The sequence below is a fragment of the Anguilla rostrata genome, chromosome 10, assembly GCF_018555375.3.
Source record: "Anguilla rostrata isolate EN2019 chromosome 10, ASM1855537v3, whole genome shotgun sequence".
NCBI lineage: Eukaryota > Metazoa > Chordata > Actinopteri > Anguilliformes > Anguillidae > Anguilla > Anguilla rostrata.
Window position 1 is genome coordinate 42,192,047 of NC_057942.1, and position 22,391 is coordinate 42,214,437.

At 51.1% G+C, this 22,391-nt stretch overlaps 1 protein-coding gene across 8 annotated transcripts in view; it reads left to right on the forward strand.

Annotated features, from left to right (window-relative positions):
• The window catches only part of grid2 (glutamate receptor, ionotropic, delta 2), a 400,155-nt gene that overhangs the window by 85,358 nt on the left and 292,406 nt on the right, over window positions 1-22,391 (forward strand). The window lies entirely within an intron of this gene.

The following is a 22,391-nucleotide window of genomic DNA, read 5'->3' on the forward strand; positions in this document are numbered from 1 at the left end:
CCTGTTTGCCTTCGTCCGTTTTTCCAATTCAGATTCCGGCCCGCTGTTTTTAAAGCCGCTGAGGCCGTCGCCGCGGACGACCTCGACCGCGGCCGAACGCGCGGCGTAGCGCTATAGCCTGCCGTGAGCGTGAGCGAGCCGGAGCGCGCCGGGCGGCGCGTGCGTTTAGCGTCCGGGCCGGTTTAATGCGGTGCCAGAGAGAGCGGCCTCCTCGCTGTGCTCAGATGAGATGAAGGCTTTTCATTGCCGGGCCTATAAAAACAGTCACCTTCTCCCCTCTCTTAATTGAATTAAGTTCTGTGTGTGTGTGTGTGTGTTTATGCGTGTGCGCATGCAGGCATGTGGACCCTGTGTGTGTGTGTGGGAGCGTGTGTATGTGTGTGCGCACACAGGCATGTGGACTCTGTGTGTGCGTGTATGTGTGTGTGTGTGTGTGTGTGTGTGTGTACATGCAGGCGTGTTGGACCCTTGTGTGTGTGTATGTGTGTGTGTGTGTGTGTGGGTGGTGTGGGTGTGTGTGTGTGGCAGCCGGGCGGTAAACATCGCTAGAGAGTGAAGTGTCCGTCCGGGAACCATAAATGCGGGTGGGGGACCGACGGGTGACGATATTGTGCCTTGACCGCGAGTGAGCCGGAGGTGAGGGGAGGTGTTTCCTGGCGAATGAGCTCCAAGTGTAGGGGGCGTTTCCTGGAGGAAGTTCCAGGTGTGTGGGGATTTCCTGCAGGCAGCGCTGCAGGTGTGGGGGAATCTGCTTGTTCGGCTGCAGAAACAGGAAGCAGGAAGCAGGTAACAGGAAGCTGCTGACAGGCTCAGCGTACGACGCTCTCTCAGACCTGCCAGTCCAGCGTGACGCTGACCCACGGTCGGCGGGAATCCCGTTAAACCCGAAAAAAGCTCCAGTCGGAGTCCAGCAGCACGTCTCCGCGGCGACGGCATCCTCACCCCGACAACCGTTGCCGTCTGGCTGGGGATTAACCGGTCGCTGATTGCCACGCTGTCGTGGCAACTCGTCTGCTTCGAAAGATCCCCCCCCTTGACGTCAGATTTAGAGGGTGGCCCTCAAGCACCTGTTGCCCGGTGACCACAGTTTCGTGAGAGAACTCCCTGTCCGCGGGCCGGGCCGCACTGTGCCCCCCCCCAGCCCTGTATTTATTCCTACATCTATTTCATTTTTCTGCACCTCGTGCCGCTGACAGGTATAAATATTTCATGGTGCGGCGGCGGTGGGGGAGCCGGTGCGGTCCCCGCAGACCCAGTAATAAATCAAATAAGAGCGGAGTCTGATGAAATGTAAGTGGTGAGGTGTTATAAAGAACTGTTTCTGATCATGTTACGCAGCGATGCCACTCTCCCCTCTCCTCTCCTCCCCTCTCCTCTCCTCTCCTTTCCTCTCTCAGCTCTCCGTCTTTATTCTCTCGCCTGGCTGTTGTTGATGGAACCCCCACCCCCCAAACACCCTCCCCCCTCCCTTCCCACCCCACCAGCTCTGGAGTGCCGTTTCACCGCATCATAATGAAATAGTCTCTCTCTCTCTCTTTCAATCCCCTCTCTCTCTCTCTGTCTCTGTCTCTACCTTTCTCTGTATCTCTTTTTGTCTCTCTCTCTCTCTCTCTCTTTTGATCTCCTCTCTATCCCTCTCTCTCTCTGTCTATCTAATTCTCTGTCTCTCTCTCTCTCTCTGTCTCTCTCCCAGTCCGCAGCCATTAAACTGCATTAAAAGACAATAAGCTGTCTGTCTGTTTTCTTGCTGGAGAAATAAAATGTCGGAGGCTGTCTGTCACTCCTCTGCCCCAACCTGAGGGGAAATATAAAGCCCTTCTTTTTCTTCTTCTACTTCTTCTTTTTCTTTTTCTTCTGTGGTTTCTGTGAGATGGAGGGCTGTACCGCGATGGAGTCGGGTAAATAAATAAACCTCTCTCTCGCATATCGCGCCTTTCCATCAGAGGAAAAGCATCGTTTTCTTTTTCTCCCTGTGAATTCCATTAAGTCCCGAGCTCTACATTCTGATTCGGGCAGATTAGGAGGCATGTCTTTCAATTTTTCGGCGAAGTGTCACTCCGATCATTTCAGCGGGAACAATGCGCCTGTCTCAAGCCCCCCCCCCCCCATCCCCCCATCCCCTCCATCCCCCCCCCCCCCCTTGCAGCGGCGGAAGACCATACGAATACCATGAAACAGGCGCTCCTTGTTCCCGTGCGCGCTCGTGCATGTGCACACGTTTGTTTTGATTTGTTCGGCCTGTCGTCGTCGGGCCCGGTACGGGGGGGTGGGGGGGGGAGGCATTGCTCCTCGCAGTAATTACCCTCCGTGATTGCCCTCTGTTTGTCTCGAATTAGCTCTTCGTGTCCCCGCGTCTCCTTGGCGAGGAGGGTCGGGTCGATGCTGCTCGCCTCGCGTTTCGTTTCTGCGGTGTTTGGACCCCTCCCCGTGGGGGGGTGGGACGACGCGGGACCGGGACCGGAAGGTCACCCGCCCGCCCGCCCGCCCGCCGCCCAGCGGGCGACCTTCATATCCGCAAGGCTCTCTCTAAGCAAAGAGCCCCCCCCCCCCCTCGGAACTCAGCAGGGCTTCTGTTGGCTTTTGGTAATAAGTGTGACCTTTTTTTGGGAAACTTCAAATCAGACGTGCCACCACCTGCACCCCCTCCTGCTCTCTTTAATTCTCCCAGCTCCTGAGCAGCAGGGCTGTGGGGAGAGGCTGGAGATCTGAAAGGCAAACAAGATGGCAGCCGATCTGTACAAACGTAACTCAAAAGCACACACACCCACACAAACACAAACACACAAGCACATACACACCCACACAAACACAAACAGCACATACACACCCACACAAACACAAACAGCACATGCACATACATACACACAAGCACATACACACACACACATGCACGTGCACCAACGCACACAGACACACGCACACTCACACAAAGACCACATGCACATATACACACACACACACACACACACACACACACACACCAGCCCGCAGCCCATTCAGCCAAGCGTTTCATTTTCAGAATCTTGCCTCATTCTCCGTCAGTCTGCTGTCTTTGTGGCATTCCGGGTGGGTGTGGGTCGATGGGGTGGGGGTGGGGGGGTGGGGTTGGTGGGGGCTGGCAGGATTGGGAGGGACCAATAACAAACCTGGGCTGAAGCAAACAAAGAGAACAGATTTTTTTTTCTCCGTGTAAAGACGGATTTAAAGGTGACTTTCGATCGTTTAAGATCCGGACGAACGCGGCGGCCTTTTCTTTATGGACCGCGGAGGGCTCGTAAAGGACCCGGATTTTGCTCCCACCGCGCCCGGCCCGGGTGGTATTAACCGGGATCAGCGGCAAGATTTGAGTCGCGCTTGTCGCCGACCCGTCGGGAGTTCTGCCCTGAGGTGGACTTCCTGTCGGCTTCGTCCGCGCGTCCCTCACCTTCGCCCCTCCAAGCTGGTGTTAGCGGCGATCACGCTGCTCTCGTTTCAATCCGCCAGGGTCCCCTCGCCACACGCCGCCCCCCCCCCCCCCGCCCCCCACCCTGCGGGTGCCCGCTGAATTGTCGTGATACGTCCCCACGTCGTTTATTTCCGTTTACGCCATTTTCCCCTCCCAATTACGGGATAAAAGCGGGAGCGAGCCGTGGTGGCTGCTGGTTGGCTGGTGGCGGTCACACGGCTGCCCAGTGCCGCGCCGCGCTATGCGTGAGCTCTGCAGCCGCCACTTTAGTCCCCCCACCCCCCCACCGCCGCGGAGATGTGTGGCGAATACTGACACGCTCCTCTCCCTGGGGGCGCATATCGGCCAATCACAGTGGGACATGACTGAAACCCCCCCCCAATAAGAGCTGTGTCCCTTACCTCTCCACTGGAGCATCCTCTGCTGTGTGTCATTACCACAGCAGCCAGCAGAGGGAGCCGTTCCTGCCCGCGGCGCCCTATTAGTGTGATTGACCTGCGTTCTGCTAGATAAGGAGGGCTCGCGTATATCAGGATACATCAGTGAGGAGCTCCCTTGGGAGCAGATCCTGTCTGATCCGTTACTGTCCCAATATGGCATATCGATGAGTCAATCAGTGGCCTGTTTGGTCCTTCTGGTGTGTTCTCACCACTTTTCCTTTCATGTGTGTCGTTCCTTCCTTCCTTCCTTCCTTCCTTCTTTCTTTTCTCTGCAAATTTTCTTTCCGTGGCAGTAGCATCTAACAGCCCAGTTCTGCAGTCCACCCACTTTGTGCTCTTGGAACATGTTCAAGTCACGCGTCTTTGAAGCTTGTCGCTCATTAGGAGCGAGCAGGTCGGTCACGATAGCCGAGGAATCCTGAAACATGCACAACGGGCTCTGTGCTAATAGGGTTTCTGCCTAGGGAGCGCTACGCTAATAGGTGTAAAAGGCTCTGCTGGGCTTAACAAAGATGCAGGATTTCCTGAGTGACGGGCCCGTAACCACGGCAACAGTGGGGGCGGCGGGCGAATGACTCCTGGATGGTGTACAGATAGTGGCGGGAGGCGGAGGTGTGCCCGCGTGGAGCGCTTCCCGGTTCGTTGGCAGAGGGGGCTTCCGCAAGGGTCCAACTGGAGGCCCCAGCAGAGCTCTCCAGCAACGATGCGGGGGGATGGGGGGGGTGGGGGGGTCTGCAGACAGACAGACGAGATGGAGCATGCCCGGGATTATGACAGCGTGCCTTTGTGATGTCACAATGCTGGGAGACAGGGGTGAGGGGGGGAGAGACACTGGAAAGACAAAACACGCCCAGAGTTATTATGACAATGTGCCTTTGTGATGTCATAGTCTGAAGGCTGTCACCCGGAGGAACGGGACGGCTAATTGGTTCTGCGTTGCCGTGAGTAACCCAATGCACCAGCAGCACTGCAGCCAGACCAGCGGGCCTCTTCAGGCAAGCTAGGGACGTCTTGGCTTGGCTTGCTGTCATTTGCATCTCCACCTGAATGGCAGCGTTTATTTCTGCCAATGCCACCCATCACTGCTACCCCACCCACGCCCTGTCACAGAGCGGGATGAGAACACGTCGCTACCCTGCTGAAAATCCCCACCATGGTGATTGATGACTTTTCACGCCTCCAAAAACAGACAAACAGACAGCGCAATATCCAGACATCTCCGGAAAGCGAAACATGCACAGCCATGAGCAATATCTGTGCAATGCCCTTGACTGGTTTTTTTTTTTGTTTTTGGTTTTTATTTTGCAAAACTCCACAGCAAAGTCGGGTGTCTTGCTGCCACAGGGTGCTGTTGAAAGCTGTTGAGTGTGGCTGTGAAGGTGCGTTTCTGTCCTCCCGCATCCCAGAATGCAGCAGTGAGCTGCGATCGCTGCGCCCAGGGGGAGGGTATCCGTTCACCTTGCGGCGGGGTCAGGGGGGGGAGGGATGGGCGAATGGGCTCCCGCAGTTTTCCGATCTTGCATCCCTTCCTAATTACGCTCGCCGGAGTGCATGGAGCAGCCATAACAACAGCTCCCGGAATGGGTCCTGAAGGGGCTTTCACCGAATACCGAGTCTGCTGCCTTCTGATAATTCCTTCTGCACGGATACACGCTCCGCCCCCCCCACCCCCTTTTGGGAGCTACATAGTAAAGCCTCAGTGTTGTACATTACGGATTCAGGAGATTTTTTTTTTGCCAGCGGCGTTTTTTCCTGCCGGAGAGTGCGCCGGTCCTGCTCTGCCGTGGTTCCCCCCCCCCCCTCCCCGAAATACCGAATACCGAACGCCCCCCCTGGCGTCCAAACTCCTGGGAGTGTGTGTGCGCAATTCCGGGATTTCGATTTTTGGGTTTCAAAAAGACCACCGTCCGCTTCTGCCGTAGTGACATTGCCGTTGTAGCTCGTGTGTTTCTGTAGCGATGGGGGGGGGGGGGGAGTTCGTGTTTGATGACTCTGGGGAAAGAGGGGGGGGGAGAGAGAGTTCCGTGTTTGATGACTCTGGGGAAAGAGCACGAGAGTGGAGGTGGCGGTATTTGAGGAGTCGATGGCAAAAATAGGTCGTCTGGCTCTTTAAGTCCCAGAATGGGAAATTGGAGAAAGGGACACCTGCAGGTGGTCACCGGTAATGCGCCAGGTAAAGAATTTTCTTGTCCGTTTTATTTATTTATTTATTTATTTATTTATTTATTATTATTTTTTTAACTTTCGAGAAGTGGTTGGGATAGTCGCCAGAGAACCTCGGTGCCTGATGCTACCGTAGCGTTAGCGTAGTAGTGACTGGGGACGGGAACATCTGTTTGGGCTGGTCTTGGGACAGTGGGGGGAGTGGGGGACCCGTTTTGCCTTGCGGGAACATCGACACCCCGCACTGCAGTGGTGGGGTTAGGGGGTGGGGGTGGCGGCGGCGGCGGCGGCGGTGGTTTGACTAGAGAGAGATTTAGTCGGAAAAGCTTTGTGTTTGTTTTCCATTACAATCTGTGCAATTGGATCATTCACTGTGCTGGAGCCGGAGGGAGGAGGTAACAGGGCCTAAGAACAGCAATCTGCGGCTCTCAGACCCAAAATGGCCCATTAGACGCTTCTGTGCATTTCCTCAAAACTCTTCTCCAAGGGGAAGACGGGCGAAGGAATCTCCAGATAAATGCTAACAAACACAAATGTGTGTGTGTGTGGAGGGGGAGGGGAGTGGGCAGGGGGGGTGTTGTGAGTGAGGGCACTGAAGCACACTCGACACCACAAAGGGGGGGGGGGGGGGGGTGACAAAAAGTCCAAAACTGACCTTCAGTGTGTCATTTAACGAAAGTTGTTTTTACTAAAAGTTCACAAAACATCGCCATCTGTGTTTCCTCAGCTCATAGGGTGTGATGCCTTCTGGTTTTATTGTTTTCTCAAGTAGCTGGAGCTGTTCTTAGCAGTGCCATTAAAACGGCCATTCCTCTTACAGTTCTCTCATCAGCCCAGGTGGTTCAGGACGTGAAAACTTGATGCTAAAAAAAAACACTAGTACCTGTGGCATATACATGGAGGATATAATGACAATTTCTTAAATCAGTGTGAACAAAAAAAAGTATTCTTTTATGTAGGTGAATTGCAATGCCCCATTGCTTAGCAATATCTGCACGGAAGCTTTTTTTCCCCCTGCGGTGAGTCACTGAGAATTGTAATTACGTTTTCTGTGACACACAATGGGGCCCATCTCTGTATGGTTTCTTCTCTTACAATCTTAAGTTCTGCGGTTGAGAATTTCAGCGTTCTTCGATTCTCCTTTGTGACTTGAATGTCAATAATCTGTTGTACCAGAAAAAAGTTGTGGCTGCCAGTGTTGTCCTATATACAGTATATATATATTGCATGACTTTTTCTTTTTTTACTTGACCTTTCCTTTAACAATGAAGGTCAACTGTAGGTAGGCGACCTCATTTATTTTATTTTCAGTGACAACCTGGAGAATCAAAGGCAGAGAATAGAAAGGATTGTGTAACCCCTCAGATGTGGGCAGGACAATTAAGTAACCCTTTGTACATTCTTAATAATTAATATGCTTGTGACCACAGCCGCCACAACCAAAGAAACCTCGTATGGAGACTGTATTGATGCATTATCGCATTGTAGGAGCTGTATATATATACCTGTTCATCAGTGTTTCCATGGAAGAATAGGATGACGTTAACTGGCATCGTAGTGCTCTGATGCTACCTTTTAAAATGATTTAAATCTTACCGGCATGCGGATTTCTGCGATAAATGCTCCCGGCTTTCTCGAATCAGCAAGCGAGTGCTTTTCTGTCCTGTCCAATGGAGAGCGACGTGGAGAGCTCCCCTTCATTCCGGATTGGCTCTTAATGACTCGATCGACTCCATCGATTGGTCGGGAGCTCCGGTCTCCCGTCCGTCTCCTGCGTCGGCCGGTCAGAGTCCGCGTATAAAGCCGACCCGGTTCCCAGGTCCGTTACCGTCGACGGTCAGAAGCGGACACGGCGCTGGTGTGAACGGATCAGCGCCGGACGGTTGGGTGAGGGATAACGCGCGGGGGATAATGTTCTGAGCGAGCTCCTCATCCAGAACCGGGGGGGGGGGGGGGGGGCTCGCGATGACTGATTTGTATCGATTGTTTTCGGTGGCGCCGCGGCGCCGGGCGGCTTGTTTCTTCGCCCCCTGGCCCTGAAGGTAATTGCTCTCCAGCGGTTCTCAGACTCCGCTCCTGACCGAGTCGACGTGGGAGGGCGAAGATTCGGAGAGGCACGGTCAGTCTCCCGTCCGTCTCACGGGTGGCCAAGTATTGTCATTAAACCCCCCCCTTTAGCGGACTGACGAATGCGCAACGGCCACAGACACCCCCCCCTCTGATGGATTCTCCCCCTACTCATAAAACTCATTAGCTAATTCGGGGATCGATGCGAATAAAATGTTCTCTCTGATTTCTGCGTTTCTCCCGTCCCTCCCCTTCCCCCGCGCGAGGAGAAGCGTATTGCGTAATGACATGGACAGCTGCAGATTCCAACGGCGATGATTCCCATGATGCATCGGTCATCCTGCTCGTTTGCATATCTCCTAATCGGATCCTTAATGGGGTGGCTCGGCGAAGCGTGCGTGGGGCACGGGGCAGTTTTGGGAAAAAATATGGCGCGTTTCGTCCCGGCCCTTGCAGATGAAGATACGCCCATTGACCATTATCTTAATTTACAACTCTTTGGCTAATAGTGCGCATGGACACGGTCACGCACACACACACACACGCACACGCACACGCGCACACACACACACGGTCACGCACACACACACACACACACACACACACACGCACGCACACACGCACGCACGCACACACACGCACGCGCACACACACACACACACATGCACACACGCACACACACACAAACAGGGTGGTATACTGTATATTCAGTTAATGTAAATGCAATCATATAAGTGTTGTTTAACAATCCATAAAATGCACACTACACACTATACGGCACAATTCATAAATAAACCTGGAGTGCGTATGAAATGGTGTGCGAGAGATGTTGACGTTAATTTCTCTTTAAAGCCTTATTAGATTGCCGCGCTGCGCTCAACATCTTTGTGTCAGGAACTTTGAGCTCGTTATGTCAGCACACACACTCATTACAGCATCAGATTATTGCATCCGCACAGTCATCAAGCCATCAGCACGCTGATAGAACAGCACCCTGATTGTGCTCTCACAGCCATCACACAATCAATCTCACTGCGTCAGCCAACCGTGCTCCTGCATCAGGTCTCACACACACACACACACACACACACACACAACCACACGAGCAGGTACACACATTCACACACACACACACACACTAGCGCAGACACACACACACAACCACACGAGCAGGTACACACACCCACACACACACACAAGCACAGACACACACACACACACACGAGCGCAGACACACACACAACCACACACACACACACACACCCACACACACACACGAGCGCAGACATACACACATACACAACCACACGAGCAGGTACACACACCCACACACACACACAAGCAGGTACACACACACACACACACCCAGACGAGCAGGCACACACACGCTCACACAAACATATGAGCAGGTACACACACACACGGGGTCATGCGCATGCAACACACACACGCATCCACACACATACACACTCATTAATTGCCACATCAATTTGGTGGCAGTACATCTGGATGCTCACAGGCTCAGAGTGCCCATTTCAACAGCATGCACATTCTATCACAACACCATCACTCAGCATACATATACATGCCATGAGTGTGTGCTTTGGTTCAGCACACACACACACACATGGACACATGCACACACATTGATGCACATGCACACACACACACACACGTACACACACACTGGGCCGCACCCAGGAAGCAGAGATGTCTGGTTGTCACAAGGTGGCCCTGTGAACAGCAGGTGTCGTGGTAATCCCGCCTTGTGAACCACTCAGGAAACATGAGAGCCAATAGGATTCCTACGCCCATGGCGTTTGGTCCTTTCTACAGTGACCTTCTAGAGATGACCGGGATGTGTAGGGGGGTACAGAGCAAAGAGGGGGAGGGCCCGTGTCAGAGGGGGCGCTTCCGTTTTTACGGTTCCTGCTCTTTCCCCGGCCTCTGGAGTCCCGGCGTCCGCGGTGGCGGGGGTGAGATTCCCGACCGATGCTCGCCGGTGAACTGGCGCCCGCTTTCCCTCTCCCCCCCACCCCCCCCCCCAAGCCACCGCCAAGCTGCGGGACGCTGAGAGCCGGCTCTCGCGGACGGCCCGGCCCTGCGGAACACGGTGTAGAGGAAGATTAATGGCGCCTCCTAATGAGTCATCCATTCACCGCCGTTTTCTCGCCGGCCGCACGGACGGGACGGGGAGGGGAGGGGAGAGGGAGAGGGAGAGGGAGGGGAGCGGGAGAGAAATGGCAAACATAACACAGCAACAAATGGGTTGTGTGTATTAGCTATGAGCCCGCGAAGGCCTGAGTCTTGTTCCTCAGTTCAGTCTTGTCTTTTTTTTTTTTTTTTTCTCTCTACTCTCGTTTATCAGACAAAGAAGGAAAACCGCAGCCGGTGTTTGTGTGTATTCTTGCTGCGCGTCGTCGCCGTGCATTTCTGTGGGGGGGTGGGTGGGGGGGGGGGGGTTAGGGTGGGGGGGAATGGGACCTGGTTGTAGGGGAAGACATTACGCCGATGAGTCTGCAACAGCAGTCTCTTGTCTGTTGGGGCAGTTGAGTCTAATTGGTCGGCTTCCACACAGTCCAGCAGCCCCAACATGCTCCGCGGCAGTTCCGGGTCTCTGATTGGCCGGATGGTCTGCCCACCCCCTGCGTCTGATTGGTCCGATTCTCTGCCATTCTCTTCCTGTTTTTTTTTTCTGCATCGGGTGATTGCCGTTTCCGCTGATAATTACAACGCGTGAGATAACCACGATGAATAAAATGTCAAACGGTATCGAGACCCCAAACATTACGTTGGAGTGCATGAATTAATGCGCTGCACGTGTTATAGGGCACTCGTAATTCACAGAACTGAGAGCGGTGGAGATGAACCTTCCGGAATTGACACAATGCGCTCTGGCCTTGGGAAAAAGACCAGCTACATTTCCGTAAAATCTGCAGTGTGCTTTTATGTAACTATTAGCGAACCTCCTCAGCCCGCTGTGACTGAGGTGGGATTTCCGGCCATTAGCTATTTTAATAGTACACATGACGCACATAACAGGAGTGTGATTACTCAAATCCTCCCGCATCCGTCAGAATTCTTGCGCATGCTAATTAGGTGCACTTTAGTTTGCGACTCGGAAAGCACATTAAAGCGAAGTCGTCGGCATTTTGACCCTGTTCTTTCTGCACTCATTACAACTTGCGATTCCCGTAGACCCATCAGCCAAAGTAGCTTTTACACGCACAAAGTGAGACTCCACAGAACAGAAGTGGGCTCTTCTTTTCTTTTTTTTTGTTTTGTTTGTTTGTTTTAGGCTCAGTCTCCGTTAATTAAGCAGGAAGGGGAACGGGTCGTGCTCATAGTGACTCCGAGCGCTTTGCTTCCCCTCTTCAGTCCGAGGGGCCCGCCAGCCAGCCGTTAAAATGAGCGAATTTACGGCTGCCTCCTCTGGCCCCTGAATAATCAACACGGCAGGGCTCGGGGAAGAAGAGAAAAAAAAGAAAAGGAAAAGAAAAAAGAGCAGACTTTTGTTTTTTGCGAGTGCAGGGCTGGCAGAGTGGAGAGGAGCGGGGGGGGGGGGGGGGGGGGGGCGGGGATGGAGTGTTCTTGTGGAAGCGTGCCAGGCGGGTTCGGTTCGGTTCTGGGGCGGCCTCTCGAGATCGCGCTCCCGCAGAACCGTCGGCCCGGACCCGGGCGGCGTGCGGGGGGGTCACCGGTCCGGCTTCGGCGCGGATTTCGCCGGGATTTCACCGGGATTTCACCGGGATTTCACCGGAATTTCACCGGGATTCGCGTTTTTAGGCCCTTCGCTCTTTGACAGCCGTTTCGCTGGGCCAGAACGCCCGCGGAAAGGGGGTGGGGGAGGGGTGGGGGGGTCGGGGGGGTTCAGCTGCTGAATTGCGGAAGCAGGGGAGGAATTCCAGGTACGGTAAAAGGGGAACGAGGGGGAGACGCTGCAGGGATATTAAGATGGGTGGGAGGCCAGGGTTTTAATGGGCATGATGGTGTCCTCAGTGATTTATCCGTGCTATTACACAGCCTCACGCTCATAGGCTGACCGTTAATATTCAGAGCAAGACCACAGCCTGTCTGGGCGCAAGCCACTCTCGTGAGTGTTTGTGTGTGCGTGTGTCTGTGTGTATTTGTGTGTGTGAATGTGTTAATCTTGTGCAGGGTGTACATCGGGTGTGCACGCATGCTTTTGAGGGAGCGCGCGTGGGCTGGTTGGGTCTCTGCTGATGAACTACTCTGGGACAATCTTGGCTCCTCATCTTGGTCGCTCAGCTTGAAATGGAGGATTTAAAACAACCAGGTGAGTTCCTCCTCACACCTGAGGGAGACCGTGGTATCTCACCGTCCATTATATTTTCATTAAACTCAAAATCACTCCCTTGATTAATCGCGTTAATGCCAGAGTAATGGCGTCTTTTATGATTTTGTGTTCGGTGGGAGTGCGTAGAGCAGCTTTTCCCCGCGGTCCGCAAGTGCATAAACTTCCTTATTAAGGTTATTATTCAAATGTGTGTGCAAACAGCCGACTGTAGTGCTCAGCGACTTAACGTGAGAAACTACAGATTAATTAAGGTGCTGAAAATGCATAAACGGGCCAGTAGATGTTAGAAGGTGCCCTTTTTTTTGGATGCTTTTAACTTTCTATATTAAAAAATGTATTTTTTTATTATTTTTTTTGCCTATTAATATCATGGTAATATACAACATTTCACAGAGATTCCCAGTGGCCTTGTGGAGTTTTTATGTAGGGTTTTCAGAAAAAAGTTTACGTGTAAATAAGTGTATTTAAAGGTGTTTGCGTACAGGAAAATAACCCACTGCTTCAATACAGTACCTGCATTTCACTGTTTCACAGATTTTTTGATGGGATTATTTGAACTGTGAGGGAAAGGGTTCGAGCAACGCTAAGGGATTGACACATGACCCCTGGAACTGAAGAGTCAAACCTTTCCCGTGTTGTGTTCTTCCTGTTATTGGATTAGCTTCACCTTTGCTTAGGTAGGGTGAGGAATCAGAATGACTGAGACTAGCCTGACCTCTGACGTCTTCACCTTTGCATAACTGGGCTGTTTTAAGGAACCGGCTGGGGGCAGCGGTGGGGGGGCGCGGGGGAGCGTATGGTTGCGTGTGGGGGTGGGGGTTGGGGGGGATGCACTCTCCCGTGAAATACCCTTAGCATAATTGCTCGAAAGTGCTGGGTTTAGGTCGAGGGGAAAGACAAACTGAAGAAAAATCCCCCCCCCCGCGCTTTCCTTTTCGCAGGGAAGCCGTTCCGAGCGGGCGGAGGAATAAAGGACCTCGGGGTTTTACTGTGAGACGTCGCCTCGGCTCCGCGGCGGCGGCCGAGCCGTTCCTTTGTGGCGGCTCGCAGGTGAAATGCAGTTACGCCGACGCGGAGGCCAGGGCCCTGAATGGCGGGAATCAACGCCGGCGGTGGCCCACATTCCTTAGAGGAGCACAAAGAGACGCCATTCATTTAATCTCCCCCGTTAGCCGCCGTTAGCTGCCGTTAGCTGCCGTTAGCCGCCGAGCGCCGCGATGGCGGTCAGCACCGCGTGACTTTCGCGAGCGACCTGCGCTCGGCGGGTCAGGACCCGCGCTGGACGGCATCAAACCCCCACCTCCGGTGCAGCAGTAGAACTTCGCCCCTCGTCCACTCCCCCCCCCCCGAAGGTGAGCAGTGCTCCGGAACCGTGGGAATATTCCGGAATTACGGTTAATTTTCCCCCAAGTTATTTTTTTTTGGGGGGGGGGCTGGGGACAAACCAGCACAGTTCAGCGAACGTGATGCAATTTACTGTTTCAGGGGTTAGTAAATTTTATTAAAGAAATAGCCGTGTAATTTTTATGAAGTTATAAAAATCAATGAGGCGGTGACTACCCAGTCAGATAGAATGGCTGCTGTGAAATTAATTCTGTGTACGCAAGACCAGGCTAAGTGGAAGTGGAAACGACTATTTCTCGTTGCATTGTACCGTTAGCTTTTCTTCCGATACATATATACGTAGCGGGGGGTGGGGGTGGTATAGTGGTATTGTCTAAAAATAATGAACAACATACATGTAATTATAACCTCAGGAAATGGGCTTGTTGGTCCGGTAAATTACTGGAGCTTTGTAATACATCACGTGTACAACTACAAAAAATAAATAAATAAAAATAAAACACTTGTACAGCACCGGATCTGTGACTTTTAACTGTTTTGTTTCATAACTAGTACGTAATACACTGACATGAACGCGTTTACACACACACACACACACACAGTTGTGTTCTAATCATGAGTAAATTGGCGGTTTTCAACAGACTGTGAGCTTGTTATGGTGCATTCATAAAACACCGCGTTGTGCACCAAATTGGGCTTTTATGCCTAACAGACTCATTCATAAGTATTTGAATTTAAATACCATCCTCGCTCTGTGACCCCCCCCTCCACTGAGACTGAGTCATGCATCCCCCACTGCGACTCTCACATAGCCATGTGTCCACACATACATGCACACGTACAAATGTACACACACAAATTCTCCCACACATATTTACACACGCTGGCATACACACACGAACATGCACGCACACACAAACACACACACGCATGCAAACACATAAGAAGACACACATGTACGTTACGCAAAAACCCCTGTGTGCAAATTATCAGTTAATCTCTGGCTAGTCTGGACAGTGAAAAACAGTGCAGTTGTGGAAAATAAATCCGATCGCAGAGTCAGCCTGGCAGCCCAACTTCCTACCAAGACAAAACACACTCCGCTACTCACAACCCCCGTCCACTTAATAAAAGAGATATAGCAGTCTACTTCAGCGGGTTGTGTTGTATCAGTGATTGCATTAGTTCAATTCTCCCCGGACCTGGCTGAGATCACAATTTATGAAAATTGATTTATCACACTGAAGATGTTGTGTGTTGCTCAGGAACCTGTTTTATCCTTCGCTATGATTGAGGTTGCGTAACCCTTTGCATATGTTATTAGAGACTATTGATCACAGGATAGATGATGTATTTCTGGTCTTACTTCACGGATAAAATTGCTGGTAAAGTTATTTGCCACCTCCTTTCCTTTTTAGCTTTCATTTTGGTCCCTAATTCACTGACACAAGTGCCAGAGTTTGGGATTATGATGTAGCTGAATAATGCTGATTGGGTATTCATCTGAAAAATGGCAGTGCTTGATTTGTAATATCATGCGAAAGTATAAAGTAATAAAAAGTCATATTTAGTACGCTATCTTCCCTCTGCCGATCTGCAGAATTTTTACCCGGTCCAGCTAAGGTCACTTGAACTCCGGAACATATTTTTGTTGCTGTTTAAAAGGGCTGAACCCAAGGTGTCCAGGTGATGGAACGTTAGCTTCTGCTAAATCAGGTGCAGAACTGACTAGTGAATTACAAGTCTAACATCTTGCCACTCTTTAAGCCATCTTTGATCAGGCTGAAGGAGGCGATGATGTCGGCGCCTGGCGGAAGTGTGACATCACAAAGGCCGGAGTGTCAGCGTGGCCACCGGGGCGCGCTGCGGGCGCTTTGATCTCGCCGCGGCGCGGTGATCGGGGGGCTTCAAGGCGAGAGCCTCGCTGTGACTGCGGTGCGCGTGCTTTGATCAGGCGGGCGGCGTGCGGGGCACGGGGCGCGGGGCGCGGCGTTTCAGTAACGCGTGCCCTCTGAGCCCCCGCCGTGAGCGCGGCACGAACATCAGCGGCTGTCTGCGACTCGCTGAGGCGCTGCTCTGGATTTCTCATTTTCGGGTCTCTCCCCGCCCCCCCCCTCCCTCCCAAGGGGCATGCCACACTGTGCCTCGGAGCGCCAACCCCCCCTGACTCCGCCGCCCCCCCCCCCCCCACGGGGCGCGCCGTAGGGTTGTTTGCTGTTGTTCTTAACGCTGATGATTTATGCTGCGCTCGCGGGGATCACCGTTGAAAGGTCACGTGTGATCAAATTTGTCGAGCGCTTATGGTCACAGCGGGATAATTGCATCGACCACTACGGGCGACACCACAGAAGATCAAGTTGGGGGGTGCGGGGGTTGGGGCGGTGGACGACCGTTAGCCATAAAGCTACCTGTGTTCATTAGAGAGTCGGCCATTTTGGCTCTGCGGAGGTGGCGCGCTGTGCCTCGTGAGTGAGCCGGGACATTGACTGTGGTTTCTGTGAACCTGCGCGTTTGTATTCAGGGGAGGTAACCTCACCTGCAGGCTTTTCTCTGAGCTCTCTGTTGGAGCAGTCATGTTCTGGGTTTTGAAAATGTCCAGCGAGAGACAATGACTTTGAGATAAAGTTATCTGTGCGGAAAAAGGGTAGAGAGGCAAACTTTATCTGTCAAGGGATGCAGTAAATGGACCGTTCACTTGTCAGTTAAACCCGCCTTCCTCTGCCTGAGCAGAGATGCTTTTTGTCCTCACATGCACACCGTACAAACACTGTCAATCACTGGTGGTACAATGCAAATGCATAGCTAACATGGAACATGCATATATGCACACACGTGCGAACACACGCACGCACACATAATATAAAGCTACTCATATTTTGCTATGTGCCAAGGAAAAATGGGTGAAGCGAGACCGACCATTAATGCCTGGTTCCTCCAGGCTTGGTTTCCCACAGCAGGCAGGGCCCTGTATTGGCCTGAGCCTGGGTGTGTTGGCCTGGGTGTAGTGAAATGGAGAGGATTTTAGGGGCGTTGAGCTCACAGTCCAGCTCAGTATATGAGATACTGAAGGGCCACGTTATACTGACTCTTTCCGACCGAAAGCTCAGATAAACAGGAAGGACTGGAGCAGGTTTCCTGTTCCCCCGGATAACAGTCGTGCGGGGAAAAAAAGGGAAGCGTCTTTCAAGACGATCTTTTTTTCCCAAATATACTGCTGTGAAATATATTTTCATTATATTGTTATATAGTTTCATATATATCTGATGTATTTCAGTACATTTCATTTTTGGAAGGGTTCTTTAAAATGAAATGAAACTTTTAAAGAAGCTATCATTGAGTTTGATTATATCCCTGCATTATATATTATTGCCAATCTGCTCTAAACTCTAACTCTAAACCTGTAATTTGTCATTTAAGTTGTTATTTTGATATTGTGGTAATGGCATACCATGACAAGCATCAAACATACCAGCTGTGCAAAAGTTTTGAGCTTGACAATTGAAACCATAAAAATAGTCATGCCATACAGAGCTTTATATGAAAAAGAACATTGGTGTATTTAGGGAACGCTGATAAATGTGTGATTCTATGCCAGAAATGATCCGGGTTTCTCTCAATAAATGGAAAAAGTTTGGCTTCCATACTCTCCATTTTTGTCAGAAACATTTTTTCTTTTCTGTTTTTTATTTGCACAGCAGAAGGTTATACGCACTGTAGAGTGGAAATCTGTGTACTGATGACACTGCTGTTTTAAAAGCTTATATGTAAAATCAGCACCGATATGCAGTGAATATACTGTACCCCATTTTGAAGCCTTTTTTTCCATTTTGTTTTGACTTGTTCTTTGTTCACGGCTCATTGTTGTGCTTGAGAGATTGGAAAAATGTAAATGCGGGAAGATTTCAAGGGGACCCACTTGAGAAGGACGTGATTGTAGCACAGCGGATGGAAAATATGAATAGGCCTCAAAATATGTGTCTAACATAGTTACCTGTGCATGGGGATGAGTCAGCACACGCATTGATACTGAGTCTCAAGTCCGCGCATTACTGGCCGATCCGGGCATCATTTAATGACAGTTATTTAGTGATACACAAATGTACAAATGTGATTCGCAAAATGGACACCTTTAGGCTGTCAAGGGGTTTGGTACGTTTCCGGTTTTTAGTATCCTGTGATTTACCCATCAAAATGTTTTCCTTGTGTATCTGAAATTCTTCTAGGAAAGAATCTTTATTGTGGTTTGGTATATGAAGAGTATGTAAGAATATGGAGGCCATTGTGTGCTTGTGTTGGGCTTACATATAATCCCACTCCAAAATGCAAATGCAAATGAACTCAAATGCAAATACAAATACAAATGAACGCAATATATAAAATATAGTTCATGGTCTGTCAAGTTCTTGTCATATATTGAGCCTATTGTGTGGTACTTACAGTGGTGCTAATTATACGCAGAGAGTGCATTGTGCCTGAATGTTCGCTAACACACATGCCGGCTGAAGACAAAATGGAGAGAAATGACCACAGTTCAGAAAAACAATAAACTCCCTACATAACTGCGCTAAAAAACGCTTTTTAAAAAAACAGCCGGCAAACAGCAAGATGGCTGAGATCGCTTATGGAGTGTGTGGTGACATAACTCAGGCTGACGTGAGATGTGGGTCTGGTACAGTTGTTCGGCTGCTGGGCCCTTCCACTGTAGTAGTAATAAATGCTTTGGGGCAGGAGGGCAATTGAACTTTAAAAGATTAAAGCAAAGATTAAACGAAGAAAGGTGCTGGAATATGATTTAATAGAAAAAGCAGCCAGGAGCCAGGGAGGCTGGGTTTGATGGGATGGATGTTGAAGAGGGAAAGAGGTCACAGTTGTGCGTTTCACTCTTTTTCTCTGCTTGTCTTTTTGTGGTCCGTGGTGCTTGTCTTCACACATTTCGCCTGAGGAAAACACATAAGCGTTTTTTTTTTTGAATGGTGGTAATGAAAATGCTATGGCTGCTATCGAAGGACTGTCAATGATTTTATTTAGGATTATTGCATTTTGAGTGCTGCTACACGGACAGCAGAGAGGGACGGAGAGTTATTTGCGATTGTAATCACCCCCCACCCACACCTCACCCCCACCTGGCCTGGATTCCTCCCCTCTCTTCAGTGGACAGTATTGATCAGCTTCAAGTGTCCAATTCATTTGGAGCCCTGCAGCTCATTAAGGCTCAATGAGACAGTGTACAAGGATGCTTTCAACCTCATCACCCATCTGGCTTAGGAGCAGGGGAGAGTGGGGATAAGGAGGCAGCTAATATTCTCTCGCTCTCTTTCTCCTTCTCTCTGTCTTTCTCTCCCTATCTCTCTCTTGCTCATTCTCTTTCTTTCTCTCTCACTCAGTCTTTCTCTATCTCTTGCTCATTCTCTTTCTCTTTCACTCGGTCTTGCTCATTCTCTTCATCTCTATCTCTCTCTCTCTCTCTCTCTCGCTCTCTCTCTCCTGTAACAGAAAGCCTCAGTGCACTTTTGGGAGGGATACCCCTAATCAGCTCGAACCACTGGACCAGCAGTCGGTTGATCGGTCGGTACAATGTCCGGTGTTAAATCAGTTGGTAGGTTGGTTAGTCGGTTGGTCGGATAGTCGGTTGGTGGGGCGAGCGGGCGAGCTAGTGAGCGGGCGAGCGAGCTGACTCAGAACCCCGCTGAATAAAACATGGCGTGTCCCGGCGTGTCCTCAGGGGAGCCGGACACCCCCCCCCCCCGGGCCGTTTGGAAATGCGGCTCGCTGCTCAGGTGTCTGCGCCCTCCCCCCCGTTTAAGCAATAACCGGCGGAGCCGACGGGGGAGACGGCTGGAGCGGCCCCGCCAGCCTTTGAGGGGGGGGGGGGGCACGCGTCCTCGCCAAGCAGCAGGGTGCCCGCTCTCCTGGGTCTGGGAGCTGATTGCTGCACAGCTGCAGACTGGAGCGTGAGTCATAGTCTGAGTTTATGTCTGCATGCGCATATCTCTCTGGCAATGCTGCATGCTTTCCACACGCGTGCAGGGCGGGGGTTCTTCATTCTTCAGTGTAAAATGTCCGGTGTTAAATCAACTCTCGCAGTGTGCATGTGGTCCCTGTTGGACTTGTATGTGCTATGTTTGGGTTGGACTAACACTGGAGGTTTTACTGGGCAGGTGAAGCAATGTACCCCCAGAGGACGGGATGGGACTGTGCCCCTGCCAGTGCCCACGCCCGCGCCCGCTGTGGTTCGAGTTCTGGGGCGGTGGAGAATTGGGCTCGCCCATTGGCAGCGTTGGCAGGGTTTTAGTCCGGTTTCAAATGTCACTGGGAATTTCAGATTTGGGAGGAAACGTTGCGTTAGCGGGGAAAACCTGTCGAGCATTTTTTTTTTTTTTTGACGCGAGCCTCAGCTGTGGCCCGACAGCTTGCGCGTCTGGTGCCAGGGTGCATTCTGGGACTGGGTGATGTGCCCGGGAGGACAGATTAGCAAAAGCATGAGTCAGTGAGTTGAAGCTGGGGACGGGGGGTGGGGGGCGTGCGTGTCTCTGGTCCAGCGCTCTTCTTTCTGAACCTCGTCTGCCGCTGCGCTTCCTCCTCCTCCTCCTCCTCCTCCTGTCTTTTCTTTGTTCACCTCCGGAATCCAGAGAGCTAAAAGCCCAGCAGACCAGGTTTGATGACCTTTGACCCCCTGACAACCTTTGACCCCTCAGTGAGCCAGTTGCTGGATTCTGATGGCGACACGGGCCCCTCTGAGGACCAGCTGGCTCTGTGTGGAACTCAGCTAGCTGATGCCACGAGCGAAAGTAATTCAACTGATTGGTGGGACAGTCTGGAGCTGCTGGAGCCTATCCCAGCATGCATTGGGCGAGAGGCTGCAATAAACCCTGGACAGGCCGCCAATCTATCGCAGGGCACACACACCACTCACTCACCATTCCGTCACACGGTCATACCCACGGACAATTTACAGTCTCCAATTAACCTAACCTGCATGTCTTTGGACTGTGGGAGGACGCTGGAGTACCCAGGGGAAGCCCACATGGACACAGGGAGAACATGCAAACTCCACACAGAAAGGCCCAGGCAATAAAACAGATTAAAAAAAAATAGATTAATATAAATAGATTAATTAAATATTGGGTTTTATTTAGATGGATGGAATAGTCAAATTCGAAGCAATTTACTGCCAACCTACAACTGAAAGACCGATGTATGCCTGAGACTGCATGAAAAACACAATGCTGTTTATAAACATATTGATTTCAATTAACCATGCAAATGGAACCATTTGCAAAGTGAAAAGTCAAATGGACTTTCTTTATTTCAATCAATAGATGTGGCCCAATTCACTTTTTTTTTTCTATTTCACTGTCTGAAGCATAATGTAAAAAATAAATAAAGAAAGAAAAAAATCAATCTATCACTTCTGGCCATAAATACAGCGATTCATAGGGCTATTAACCTACACACATTTGCATTTAGCTTACTAATGGACCAAACAATGACCCCCCGCGTTTTAAAGGGTTCGTAAATAATGTATGTGTCGATCCTCCGGCTTAACTTCCCCGAGCTGTGTGTGTGTGTGAGTGTGTGTGTGTGTGTGTGTGTGTGTGTGTGTGTTGTGTGTGTGGGGGTTTGTGTGTGTGTGTGTGTGTGTGTGGTGTGTGTGTGAGTTGGGGTTGTGTGAGTGTGTTGTGTGTGTGTGTGTGTGTGTTGTGGTGTGTTTTAGTGTGTGGGTGTGTGTGTGTGTGTGTGACTGTGTGGTGTGTGTGTGTGTGTGTGTGTGTGTGTGTGTGTGTGTGTGTGTGTGTGTGTGTCGTGTGTGTTGTGAGTCTGTGTGTGAGTCTGTGTGTGTGTGTGTGTGCGTGTGAGTGTGTGGGTGTGTGTGTGCGTGCGTGCGAGGCGTCGGCTGGCGGCGGTGTTTTTCGGGGGCCCGTCCCCCCGTGGCTGGCCGTGGGTTTAGCCGTATTTTGTTGAAGACGCCCTCTTCATCCTGAGGCTCTCGGGACGCGGCTGGCCTGAGAAGCGGCGAGGCTCAAGCTCGAGTATGCGAGCGGCGTCTTCGTCATCGCGGCGGTGTGTGTGTGTGTGCGGGGCTTCCGCTGCACATTTTGACGAGGTGAGGTCGGCCTTTTTTAAATTCACCTGCCGCACCCTCTCCTCCACATCGAGGACAGTGGGCCGGGGTAAATGCGGTGAGCTGCTGTCTTGCTCACACTCCTCTTTGTGCATCGTCTGTGTCCGCTTCACAAATGCAGAGCCTTTTTTTCCCCCAGCAAGCAGCTCTCCACAGACACTGAGATACTCACGTACGTCCCATTGGATGAAAGCGACTGCCAAGTAAAATGTAATGCAGTGATATGTGTATGAGTGTGTACATATGTGTGAACATGTATATGTGTGCGTGCATATTACATATGTATGTATGTGTGTGTGTTTGTGTGTGTTTTTGTGTGTGTCTGTGTTTGTTTGTGTTTGTATGTGTTTGTATCTGTGTGTGTGTGTATGTGTTTGTGTGTGTTTGCGTGTGTGTGTGTGTGTGTGTGTACGTGCGTGCGTGCTAGTCCGACTAATCCCGGTGATTAATTTCGTTGAGCGAGGGATTTTGACGGCACAAATCAGATGAAAA